Source organism: Strix uralensis, chromosome 3 (assembly GCF_047716275.1).
Source record: "Strix uralensis isolate ZFMK-TIS-50842 chromosome 3, bStrUra1, whole genome shotgun sequence".
Lineage (NCBI taxonomy): Eukaryota > Metazoa > Chordata > Aves > Strigiformes > Strigidae > Strix > Strix uralensis.
This window is the reverse complement of record NC_133974.1, coordinates 76,874,505-76,887,798: the sequence shown is the minus strand read 5'-3', so window position 1 is coordinate 76,887,798 and position 13,294 is coordinate 76,874,505. Positions and strand designations below refer to the sequence as shown.

General features: G+C 40.3%; 1 protein-coding gene across 2 annotated transcripts in view; it reads left to right on the top strand.

The window, feature by feature from the left end:
• Positions 1–13,294, top strand: part of AGPAT4 (1-acylglycerol-3-phosphate O-acyltransferase 4) — an 86,783-nt gene that overhangs the window by 22,485 nt on the left and 51,004 nt on the right. The window contains exon 2 of one of the 2 annotated variants that reach the window (XM_074862986.1): positions 4,342–4,414. The exons of the other annotated variant lie outside the window; for it this stretch is intronic. The gene's annotated coding sequence lies outside the window, so the exon portion shown is untranslated. The remainder of the gene's footprint in view (positions 1–4,341; positions 4,415–13,294) is intronic. 2 annotated transcript variants of the gene reach the window in all.

The window sequence follows — 13,294 nt, the reverse complement described above, 5'->3', positions numbered from 1 at the left end:
ACTGACTGGTTCAACTACCTGTTCATCACCCTTTTGTAAAATGACAACCCTGGTAAACTCTCCCTAATACTGAACTCCACAGAGTGCACCTCTAATAAGGAAATTGAACACTACAAACCTCCACAAGGTGATAACAATAACAATTTTAAAAATAAGTGTGCTTGGAAGAGAGCATTAGAACACAGGTTGGGCAAGGAATCAGTCTTACTTTTTATTTAAAAATAGTTTAGCGACATTTTGTCCTCAGTCTCTTTTTCCAAAAGACTGAGAGCCAAGATGTATGCCAAGGAAGGAAGCACTTAGTGTGGGATACGTCACAGTTCTCATGGATTCCGTTTGTGCCTGAATTGGAAGAGGTGGGAATACACCTCCTCCCCCTTATCTCAGGACAGCAAACCACCGCAAAGGGTACGCGTGGCTGTTCTGCACTAGCTTGTAAAGTGGGCCAAACACGTAGAGGGAACAGGTTGTCTTGGGTATTAGTGCCATGCATGCACATGGCTGCGTAGCTTGCTGGGGCGGTGGGAAAGTGATTTTACTTTCTGAAGCAGTTTGTGCTTGGTAGGCTGGTGCAGTGCTACCCCGGGCTGGGCAGAGCATGCTGGGCTCCTGCAGGCTGTTTGAGACATAACTCTGCCATGTGCCAAGACTAGGAGAATACAACATACATATATAGGACAAATGGCTTCTTTAGTGGTGCTGGGTGTATTTACTCAAGGAAGGTATTTGCCTGTGAGTGGAGCAGTAGTTTATAACTTGTCCTCTTGCTGCCACTGTGTTGGAAAATCAGCTGCTTCTTGTGCTGAGATCCACCTTGTGCTCCCAGGGTGAGTGGCAGACTGGCCTCCCTCTGACTCTCTGCATAAGGTGAACTTTGCATAAACAAAAGATCTGCCAACAACGGCATAGTTATGTGGACAGGTGCATAAAGGGCTTTAAAAGCAATTGACTTAGCTTCTAATCTGCCTTCATAAATAAATTATAGTAGTACTAATACCTGTTCTTGTTCTATGAAAGGGGTGTTATTACACCTCTGGGTAAAGTTACACTATGTAGGCTGCAGTTTGTAAATCCCTCTGAGGGGAAGGCCCTTCTTTGCATAGAAAGAGGCACCCTGATGCCTGCTCATTGACTGCAGCAAAATCAAGATGGAAAGTGATTCTTCTTATGACTGAGCTTTCTAGAAACAAAACCAGAGGAAATTGAGAACTGCTTCAAGTTCATCATCTTGGCTGACTGTTATGAGGCAGTAAAGCTAATTCCTTCCATTTACAACTATAGGCTTTGCAATGTGAGAACTGGGCATCCAAATAAGGCTCTGTGGTATATGGGGGCCATACTTATCCTCAAGATTATTCTATTTCCCTTCATGTAACCCACTGCCCACTTGGAGTTCAGAGGAGCCCTTGGCTATTTTGCTTGTTGTTCATACCAAGGTGGTGCTGGGGCAGAGAGGAGAATTTTCTCCTGGTGCAGTTGAGTAGGTGGGAAGGAGTGGGAAGCAATAGGGTCCTGGAGAGGCAGGGCTTTCTTCTTCCTCCACTTCCCTCCACCGCCATCCTCCACTGCAGAAGAAGCAGTCTGCTGTTGTTCAAAGTATGCCACAGTGTCCTTAATATAATCCTGTAGTGTTTTATTTATAAATCAAACTGAGTTATGCTTGTCAACATAGATGTAGCAAAGAGCTTTCTCAGCCTCTTTGCAACATTGTTTTTAGTAATGTGTGCAAAATGTTTTTTTCTCAAGAGCGGCTTGTCCATATAAGCCTTTGTTATCTTGGTTCCACACACCACATCCATACAAAGACTTATGAAAAGTTTACAACATACTGAGGGAAAATTGGAGGCCAGAGTTGATAGCCATGCAAAAAGGAAATGTTGATTTGAACCTTTGGAGAGCTAGACCATCACCTTAGCTTTATTGTTTACCCTCAAGACATGCCATGGAGGTGACTGTCAAAATAGAGTGTACTAAGGAAATGCCCATGTTAGTTTTAATCTAGATGAACTCTGCTACTGAGGGCAGGATTAGTTATGGTAGCATGGAGATCTGAGTAGGCAATTGCCTGAGTACCTACCTGGGTGGTGAGGTGTTTGTTGCAGCCTTCACTGAGCTCCATGCTGCTGTGGCAATTTTATTCTCTGCACTCAGGCTACCTTGGGTACCTCTAGACAAACCATTGCTGTACCCCTTTTCTGTAATGTAGTGTTAGGTTTCCTGCTGTGTTCTCTGCAAATCTGAAGTACTGTCCTGTTGTAAGTTCCAATCATCCATGTTGATCATTGAGCTGTGTACAATGAGGTAGATGATCAGCTTTCTCTAAGATCTACTTTTGTTAGAATGATGAATATCATTGAATCTTTGCATTCTTTTGCTCTCAAAAATTAAATTCATAGGGGTATATTGTGTGTGACAGATTCTGTTCAATATAAAATATGCTTGGAGGAGTGTGTGTATATATATTATTATATGGTAATGTTTGATTTTCTGACTTTGTCTTCTGTTCCTTATAAGTAATACTTAGCACTGCATCATAAAAAAGATGTAGTGAAAAATGAGCAAAGTGACAGGAGTGATCTCAGCTTTTCTTGCTAGCAAGGATGATAGAATGTGAGAAAGTAGTGTCTGATTTACTGAAGCCATCAAAGTAGGGGCAACAGGAGGTATTCCTCTGACTTAATATATGACAAGTTATGAACTCTTCTGTAGCAGTATATTGTTAGCTTCTACAGCTAGATTGCCTTTTAGTCTTTAAAAGAAATAATTCCATTAATGTGGGGCAAGTCTGTGCTCCAATCTTAAACAGCCTGTGTATCTAAATTTTATGACTTCAAGGTTTTGTTTTTGTTTGCCCAAAACATACTGGTGGTCAGCAGTCTTGGGAAGAGCTCTCCAGGTTGTACTTCTTCTGAGAACATGTATGTACAAAATGTATCAGTATTTGTTCACAAAGTAATGCTGAGAGATCAGTAGATTAAATCTTTCAAGCGATGAAGTACACTGCACCTGTATTGGTGTGTTTTCCACCTCTTGCTTGCTTTATTCTGGGTTCTGAGTCATCTTCTAGGGGCGGGGGACCAGAAAGCAGACTTAGGGATGTATGCCATAATACTGAAACATGAACCTCTTGACTCTTCAAGTGATAGGTGGTATAATGCCATCTATAAAATCAGTCAGGATCCTTTTAAGGGTAGCAGGGAAATCACAACATTTTTGTTTGTGGATGTGATTTTGAAATGTTTTCTTTTGTTGCTGAGAAATCTCTTGTCACATAGTTGTATGTGCCCCAATATCCTACTGTTGTCTGAATTACTGTCCCACAAGCTTGTGTGTGCATGACCACATGTGAGCATACACAGTTCCCTTCTGTTAGATCATATTTGCTCTTATGGTTGATTTCCCTTTTGCAGCCTTCCAAAGGGTCCAGTTAGATCTCTATCACCCTGAAATGAGTTTTGCCCTCAAAAACTATTAGTTTCCTTTGCTTTGATAACGTAGATGTTCTGTTAGAGTAGAAATCATCTACTCTAAAGTGTCATCTAATTTGTTAACACCTTCCTCCAGCCTGCTTCCTAATACCCTTTTATACCTGTTAGGTACTTGTGGCAGTGCTGCTGGTTATCTGTACAGTTCCCCACTGAGACCAAACCTTGAACTTCTGTAATTTGGAAAGACTGAAGGAGCCAATCACTGCAGCAGGTTCTCCATTATTTTGCTCATAGAGTAAGATAATGTGTTTGTTCTCTGCATCCATCACAGCTTGAACTCCCTTTTTTCCAGATTGTGTTAGTGGAATTACATTCATCACTATGAATAAGTCTTCTGCAGTGCCTAGCACATGCCTCTGTGTTTTTCCTACTACCATTAACTTGCTGTATCAACTACTAACATTTCAGTCCCTCTCATTTTATGCCACTTGCAGGGATTGTTATCTGGTTTTCATAGTCGTTCAGGTATTGACAGTGAGCTTTACTGGATCAGCCAGGACTGTATGCTGATTGCAGGCATGCTTTGTGAGCATAGTGCTGTTCTGTTCTTGAAGGTGTGATTGTATGACATCAGTGTATGACCTTTAGCGGACTTCCTAATTCAATGTAAAAGGGATATGGTCTGTTACGACCAGCTCTTAGTTTAGGAGGAAGGGCCTGTTTTCTGGGAAAATGGATGTGAAAAAACTTTTGATACTGATGCTTTCTGTCCAAGACTGGTGAAGAGCTAGAGAGGCATTTAGTCTGATCTTTAATGAAAAGAACATCTTCACCATCACTGATACTACTTTGCTGTTGTTGGAGCCTTTGTTGAGGTTGCTTGTCTTCATTTTCCTTTTTTCTTTTGCCTCAGATTCCTGATCTGAAGAAGGGTGATGGTGATAGCCTGCAGACTGGAGAGAGGGATGGCAGGGAAGCAATAGAAGGTGAACCATGTTCTCTTTGGTGTCTGGCATCTCACATCACAAAGTTTCTAGCACCTCTTGTTAAGTATTAGATCTGGCCAGCAAGCTTCCTAGATTCCTGAACTGGGGTAAATCTGGAGAGTTGGTATGAAAGTACTTCCATCTGACACAACATATCTCAGGAACATGATATCTAATGATTGAAGTCATAGTACAGAATATGACATTAATGTTTGTACAAGTTTGGTGCTACAGTTGTTTATTCATTAAGGGTGAATATCACAATCAGAGGATCAAATTCTTTATAAGAGACATTTCATATTTGTAGAAACCCCGTTTTAGCTATAGGCCTGATTTTAATTGCTAAAATAGTACTAAATCTGAAGGATAGCCTCTTGATCATGTGTAACCTTCCTGCAAAGATGCAGAGAGTAGCTTGCTGATCTACATCACCAGTCACAAGCAAATACAAACTAGCAGTGATCCAACTCTGTCTGGGGAAGAGCACTACCTCCATAGGCAGAATTACTGGGGGAGTTTTGAATTCCCCTGTGTTTGGTCAAGGAATAGATCTACTGGTGTAACATCCAAGTGGGGTACAGTGTCTCATTTGCTATTGGTTGGCTACATCTTCTAACCCCCTGCTCCCTTTTGAGCAATGTGCACCACTGAAAGGGTATACCTAGGTGATTCTCCCTCTCCCAAAAGCATGAAAGTCACATAGCTGCAAGTTGTTGTGGAATAGGTTTTTGGGTTCATCCTGCATCAAGGATTTCAGCAGCTGGTCTGGTGAAAGTATCTGGTGTCTAACTAACTTTTTGCAGGAGGATTTCCAATCCAGTGGGAAACAATACTTCCTTTCAGCAGGTACTTGAGGTTTTTCAGGGTGACACTTGAGATGAAAGTGCTTCTGAGTGCACATGCTTGGTACTCCTCTATGGCTAGGTGGTTATTTCCAGTGACTTGTTTGCAACCTTCAGGTTAAGGCTTTTTACTTGAGGATTATGTTGTTTTCTCACTTTAGAGACTGTTGCAAGGTAACAGGGTCGTTTTGGGCTATCTAAATGTAGGTTGCTGAATTTCCTTTATGTCCATCTTGGTGTAGTCTCTGCTTAAACATGTTTCTTCCAACCCCATGTTCAGAAGTAGGAATCCTTTAACTCTGCATAAGAAACCATATAGAAATCTGTGCAAACAAGCTATTTCATCTGCTTGGTTTTGGGGAGGCAGTTACCCTTTTGCCAGACCCATTTTGGTCCTTGCTGAAATAATGTTCAAAAAAAAATAAGGAACCACAAAGAGATTACAGTGCAATTGTGGGTAGATTATTTTGCTCTTCTGTTAACTGACTTTTATTAGTATTTTACATCTATGTGCTTTTTCTGTACTCAAGCAAATTGCATTAGAGTGTCAATAACTACCATTTCCTTTTTTTGTGGTGTTAAAGAAGCGGGAAGTATACTTCAGTCTGATTATTCTTCAGTTCACCTAGCTGTGTTTCTAAATTGAATCTCCAGTATATTGCATTTCTGAGTGTGGGGTTTTCTTTGAAAGCTAAAATCCAAGTGAGCTTCCTAATACATGAGGGGTTTTCCATTGTATGTAAATTTCTTACTGCTCATTGGTATGTATGTGGCTCTGTTAAAACAAAAAAATCCAGGAATCAATATGTACTGCTAATGAAAGATTTTGATGAATGAATGTATTTGCTGCCTGTGTTAGGTAAGGAAATATAGAGAGTGATTGCAGAGACTTAATTTCTCGCTGTCACTTCTACAGAAGCTTATCCTTGGTTTTTGGGAAAGCGTGGGAGCTCTGCAGCTGTGAGGCTTTTTGACAGGGGCTCTCATTAATATAGCTTTGCTGCTGTAGAGGAGCTCCTTTCCTGTACCACCCTCGAATGCTGTGGAGAGTCTTTTATTGGATTTAAAAAATTTTTTTCTTAAAGCAAGCTAACTCATACCATTCTCTGACATTTTCCAGGCTTTTCCCCTAGCTCATACGCTGTCTCACCTAAAGATGTGCAATGTGTTAATACTCTGCAGTTTGCTGAGGACTCTATATTGGCAAGCTAGCTATAGAGAACTAAAGAATCTGTTGCTTCCTTCAAACTCAAACTGTTTATCTGTAGGGCTTATGTGATAGACTTTTGTAATGCTGTTCTTTGTACAAAGACAAAAGATAGGGAGGGGGATGTTAACCTTGCAGTATTTAGAAAAGTGCCTTTTATTGGCTGGATTGGGTATATTTTCAGAAATTGAATGCAAACTGATCTCAGCTGAATTTTTATCAACGAGTTGTCCTACCCAGCAAAATATAGCAATTAAAGTTTTATTATTTGAACATGTATTGCCTTTTGTGCTCATAAAGAAAGAGGAAGATGCATAGACAAAATAGCTGACATACCACTTTAGTTTTAAGATATTCTTAGTCTATCTAGAGTATAAAATTGAGACCACAGTACATTTTAGTATGACTATATTTTCAGTATTTTTTTAAATGCTAAGAGTTCAGAAAATTTCTGGTTGGATTGAAGCTTACCATGGAGTTTGTTTTTCTTGTGTCTTCATAGGCTCTGACTCAGTGCTAGAAATCTGCGTTCATGCCTAAAATTCAAGGTTTCCTGAAAGGTGATTTAAATTTCCCTAGTTATATGGCGATAGTTCATAGCTTCCTGTAGGTGCTTGCAGTCCTCAGGTGAGAGTCAGAAAGCCTGGAATGGCAGATGCACAAGTCTCTGAGATACAGACTTTATTCTGATAAGAAGTGATAGATTTCTTCATGTGGAAAGTCAATGATGGTTGATAAATAGACCATTATGCAAGCGCAGGTGCGCAGAAGGACAAACGATGTCCCAGGAGCATCCCAAGCTGTGTGGGTTACACTATTGGACTTAGTGACTTCAAGTTAATGGGAAAGACCGGGCCTGGTATGTGCTGCTAGTTGATGTATGTGCCATGTAAACAAGTCCTTGAAAAGTTGTTTTTCTATGTTGGAAACATGGGAATTGGACCTCTATTAAGAGCAGTGGTATGCTAAGTTCTTCCTGTGCTATGTAGGATATTGGAGTGCTGTAGTAATCTTCAGGACTGTTTTTCAAAGGCAGTTCCTGTCAATAATATGAGAAGGTTGAAAATACTGTTGAGTACTTTGTCCCAAATGAGGTGGGAATGAACGCTGTACCTTCATACAAAGAAAAGAGTCAGGATGCTGGAGTGTCTCCTTTATTTCCAGCTTGTGTCATTGATCTGTCGCTGTAGAAAAGTCCTGTAATCATGATCACATTTTTAAACAGGAAGGATCAAAAAAGGGATAGGAAGGTAGTCTGCGCTCATATATGAGTGGCGCCTGTTGCAGGTGGATACTTTGGAAGGATGTCTTTCCTGAGATACGAAAAATAAATGTTATAGAAGAAACAACGTCGGACCAACTTGTCTGTCTGGAAGGGCACTTCTACTGAATTCTGGTATTACAATTGGAAGCTCATTCCTGCTACTCCCTTTGGTGCTTCATTAGATCTTCAACAAAGAGAGGTGTGCTGGCCTTTGGGGGCAGTCCTGGGGGACCAAGGAACAGGAAGAAACGCCTCTTTGATTGTTATCTGCACTGACTGGTCCTTTTGCCACTAGGAACGGCTGGTTTGTTGAAACATAGGAGTATTGATAAATTCCTTGGGGAAGAAGGATAAGAGGAGTCTTCAAATGTGAGGCAAATGTCTCTGATACGTGGCTGTTTAATAATTAATTTCCCCAAAGGGTGTGAAAAGAGCATTTCAAAACACTGACTACTGCAGATCTGTATGTGTGTTAAACCCGTTGTACTTGTCAGGCTGGCTTTGTTCCACACGCTGTGTAACTTGGAGAGAAGAAGCTGTTTTGTAGGCAGATTGTGTAGGGATAAAAGACAGAAATGAAATGTTTGAAGTGTGCAGCTGGTTTTTTTCTGAAGGGAGGGTTGCTTTTAGCTTTCAGCATGGGGGTAGTTTAAAAGGAACAGCGGCTAAAGAACAAAACTTGTTTCTGTGTTCTTCCACCCATCTAGCTCAGGACTGCACTAGAGAAGACAGCATCAATGGAAACCTCTTGTTTCAAGAATGCATATTGCTGACTTAAAAATTCTTCTTCACCTGAAGAAAAATTGTGTTTTACGTTTTGTGGGCATTACATTAGAGAGAATTGTATTTGGTGAAATTTGAATGATCAAGAGTGCATTTTGAGAGGGAAGGCAATATGGGAATGGGAGCTGGGAAGTGAGGTGGTGTGCCAGTACACATGCAGTAACTGGAAGGGTCCTGTGCAAGACTCGTGCCTAGATCAGAGCTACTGGATCAAATAGTAGGATGCATGCCTTAATGTACAGGTTTCAACCACAAGCTCTCAGTTCCTGTCATAGTCCCTAGGGGGATCTGAAATTTTCTTAACTTTCAGGATATGTTGAAGGCTTGTGCATTTAAGATCTTGCATTAAATCTGATGCTGATCTTGGTTCCCAAAGCAATTACAGCTTGGCTGCGTTACAGGAATGCAAGCTTGGCTGTATTAAACTGTCTGTAGTTTATCTCGTTTGGTGTGTTTCTTCTGAGAAAACGTTGATGACATTCCATCAAAAAGGGTGAAGCACTTTTTATCAGTAAAGTGTTTGTTGTCTTCATTCTGTAAGAAAATGAAATGGATCATGTTCATGGACCTGAGGCATAGCAAGCACCAGAACTATCATTGTGTAATGTCATTCTTCAAAATTACACTCATAATGTTTCAATAAAGCAACATATTTTTCACTTATTACACTAGCCAGTTCATGCATGTGTATATGCAGGTTTTAATTCTATGGTTAAGCAAGCATTGAGGTTAAATTGCCAAGAAGATCAAACCACAGATAAAGCTTTAGCTTTGTAATGGGTGTGATGAGTCTAATCCTTATTTTGTGTAACTCTTCATGGTGTAACAGTGACTACAGTGGAATCGAGGATTATTTTTATGCCAGTTGAGGATCTGGAAAACTTAAGTAAATGTCAGTGTATATTTGGGGGGAAAAAAGAAAAGTGGGGGAAAAAAAAAAATCTGTGTACTATCAGTCTTCAAAAACTAATGTTTAATTATGACCAATACAAAAATTACATTTCAGCTTAAAGTTGCATTTGATTCTTATAGTTTACAGAACCAGCTGGATGGGTAGGATGGGCTTTTTTGTTTGGTTGATTTGGTTTTTAACTACATAATATATCATTCTCTCTCCTAGTCTGTGATTTTTATCTTGAAGTTATGTTGACAAATTACCAAGTGTTGGGAGGAGGTGGTTGTTATCACTTTAAAGTGGTAGTTTTGTTTGTACTTTAATAATCCAAATGACACACTTCTTAAGTGTTTCTTTTAGCATATAATTCTTTGCCAGTCACAGGCTACCTCTGTGTAGAGCATGCCTTTGAGCACTTACTTTCAGCAGCCTGTGTGTGCCCTGTGGTTATAACAGAACGCTGCCTTGCAAGCCTGCCTGGGGACTGTTTCTGTATGCTGCATGCCCTGCCTTTGCTCTCGACGTCTAACAGGTGAGCAGTGGCAGTGGGCTCTGTGGCCAGCCTAGGGCTCCCTCTGTGCCCCCCACCTAGGGACATTCGATGAATCCCTGCTTCCTGTCCACATTCCTTGTTGAGTTGTGTGGACTTTTTAAAATAAATGGCCAGCTCTGGTTTGGAAAGCAAAGTGTATTTTAAAACAGAGTTTTGAATCCTGTTTTAGATCAGTTTCCTTTGCTGTCTAGCTATTTTTTTCTTAGCTAAGAGCAGAGAGACTTCCCCTTCAAGTTTGGGGCTGGCCTCTTGATCTGGACCCTACTCCCTCATGTGCATCTTTCTTTGCAAGAGGATATACCTCTTGCACAAAGTTCATAAATCAGAGTGTTCCTTGCTGAACTTCAAGATGTGCTTGTTTGGCCCACTGCGGTGCTGTGTCAAAGAGTGATCTGATGTGCTGCAACATCTGGATTTGGAGGACTCTGGGCTGTTTGGAGGAGCCTTTGCATGCCATCTGGCTGGAGTGTTGTCCTCTGCTCCTGTGCTGTTTTTCACAAGCTTCTCAGTCACAACCTTGCCAGTCAGAAAAAAATTGGAAGGAATGATGCTCACAGCAACCTAGGTCATGAGTGATTTCTGTCCTTCAGCTGAACTTGCTGACATTGCTTCTTCCATGGCAATTCCAGTTGGAGAAAGATCTGAACTGGTAAAAATTATGCAGTTTTCAAGTAACAGGCCCATAATGAGAGAGGACTGGAGTACCTCTAGGCTCTTTCTGTCCCTTCTTGGTTCTGCTGTGGTGCAAACTGTTGCAAAGACATTGAAGCAGCAGTGTTGATAACACTGGAAGTTATTGTCTAAGCCTTCAAATAAAGTTGGTAAATTCAAATGCTAAATAGTGTTTATTTGCACTGGCTTTCTGCTTTCCAGCATTTTAGGCAAGACTTTTAGAGAAGATCCAAATAGCCTGCACAGAACCTCGAAGAACTCAGGCCCAGTGCCAGCTGGCAACATAACAACTCTGCAGTCTGCCCTTGATGGGTCTGATATAGCAACCAGAGCTGGTGCTATTACTGTGCAGCTCTTAATTTCAAGTGGCTGAAGTCCTGTGAGAAGTCCAGATGACCATCAAGAAGGGTTGATCTTAAAAAGCTGTAAGTCTTCCTAATGCAAAGAGAAAATGTCAGCCTGCATGAGTTAAAGCAGAGTATTTAAATGGGTTGTAAATCAGTAGTGTGTATAGCCTAGAGGATGGGAAGAGGACAACTTTGTCTCCATCACCTTGCACGCTAATAAATGCTGCGTCCAAGTCAGTGAGTCACGTGGGTTCCGTGTATCTAGTTTTGAGAAAGTTGGGGCAACAAAGGTGGTAAAGGTCATTCAGAAAGGAACTATCTAGCTACGTTTGAGGAAATAATTGACTCTTGCAATAGGCTGCTGCCTTTTTTGTGGGATTTCTGTACAGTTTTGATCAGTTTGTCATGGAAGAAGATTCTGGTATCTGGTACACTTTGTGTAATATTGTATCCCCTGCTTAAATCTTGAAGTTCTTCCTGGGTTTTTTGTGATTCTATTGCGCTAGAAATACTTATGAGAAGGTTGAAAGAAATACCAATAGTGTGTATGCATCTTGTGATACCTGTCTGTTCCTGACACGTGCACACCTTGTTTGCATGATGGGTCTTTATTTTGCTGCTGCTGTGACAAGTCAGATTGTGTCTTTTAAAAGAAGCAATAGCTGTTCCTTTTGTACCTACTTAAAATGGTATATCTGGCTGCTACTCTTCATAATTTGCAAAGCAAATACAATAGGAAAATGTCTTGGGTTACCAGAGAAGCACAGCCTGCCTTTTGTAACTGGCAGAGTCTGTCTTTTTGGAAACTAAATAGAAGAGTGTAAACTTGGAGCCTGTTGATTATGCCATGTGCCACATAAGCTAAACCTGTGCTTCCTAGCAAAATTATTTAACACAAATAATTTTAGAAGTACAGCACTGTTGCAACAGATAAGCAGAAGCAAGAAGCTAGTTATCTCTGCATGCAGTATTTCTGCAGTGTTATATTGAGCCACTGGGACTCTACAGAGCTGGAAGCCAGTAATGCTTTTTTTCGTGGGCATCCTTTTGGTTTGAGCAGTGAGAGGTTAGGCAAGTTAGTCATATCTCCACATCCTCACCTACTGGAGCACACAAGCTGCAGGTTGTCTGAGCAGCTTGCGATGTTCTGCCTGTGGATTTGTTTTCTAACTTAATTGTTGCACTTAAACTTCCCCTTATGAGGAAATATCAATGCAAGCACAATCAAACTAAATGTGCTGGTGTCCTTACCTGTAGTGTAATGTTGTTGTATACTTTGGGTGTATGACCTAACAGAATGTACTATTTCTGATCAGTATTACTTTCTTTGGTAAGAAAAAGTGGGGATTTTTGTATATTTATATATTTGGATAACTTCAGCTTCAGGGGTTACACACTACATACAGTACAAAAATGACAGCTTCGTGTGTACTTGATGGGTATACTTGATCTGTAGTACCTTATTTTTAATTCATGAAAGCCATTTGTTTGATTTGTAGTTTCTGACCTTATTGTGCCTTTAAAGAACACTTTGTGAAAGTCACTGTTAGGGATTAAGAAGCTAAAATAAGCACCGGGACATAGTTCTTGTCTCTCAAGACCTCACATGATGAGATGCTGTAAAATTACAGGCAGAGAATTCATGGAATGCAAGTGAAAAAATGAGTAATGGTTTTGTTCTGAACAGTGTTCTCAAAGTGATAGAGGTTTCCGTGGCTATTCACCATTAACTCTGATGATATAATACAGGTACTCAGCTTTTTGTTTCCCATCCTGAAATTCAGATAGAATATGTTGTGCGTAAGAAAACCAAGTAGAAGTTATCTGCCTTAACTCCTAAAAATAAATTGTTTGGAGCATATTATTTCTGGTAATATGTGGGTATTTCTTAAGACTGTGCTAGTTATCTGAAATCAGAAGCCAAATGCAAATATTACTGGAAAAGTACAGAAACCTTAGATGCAATTACCCCTAGTTTTCTTGTTCTGCTGTTCTGCAGAGATGGTAATTCCTTCTTGTTATATGTTTACACCTCTATGAAATGTTAACTGTTAGTAACTAGAGGCTTTATTTAAAAACACTGCAGATTTTGTCATGATTTAAATTACCTTTTGCTCAGTTTCCTAATCAAATTCACTTTTCCAATTTGTGCTAGAGGTTGCTTTCTATGGCAGCTGGTAGTCTCTTTTATCATCAGTCATTTTTCTTTGAGATAAATTCACATCCTTTCTTGTCAGTAACTGAAAATGCAGGTTAAACAAGTTGAAGGCATGGATTTAGAGAAATAAAAATAATGGGATTTTCTATCTTGATGTGC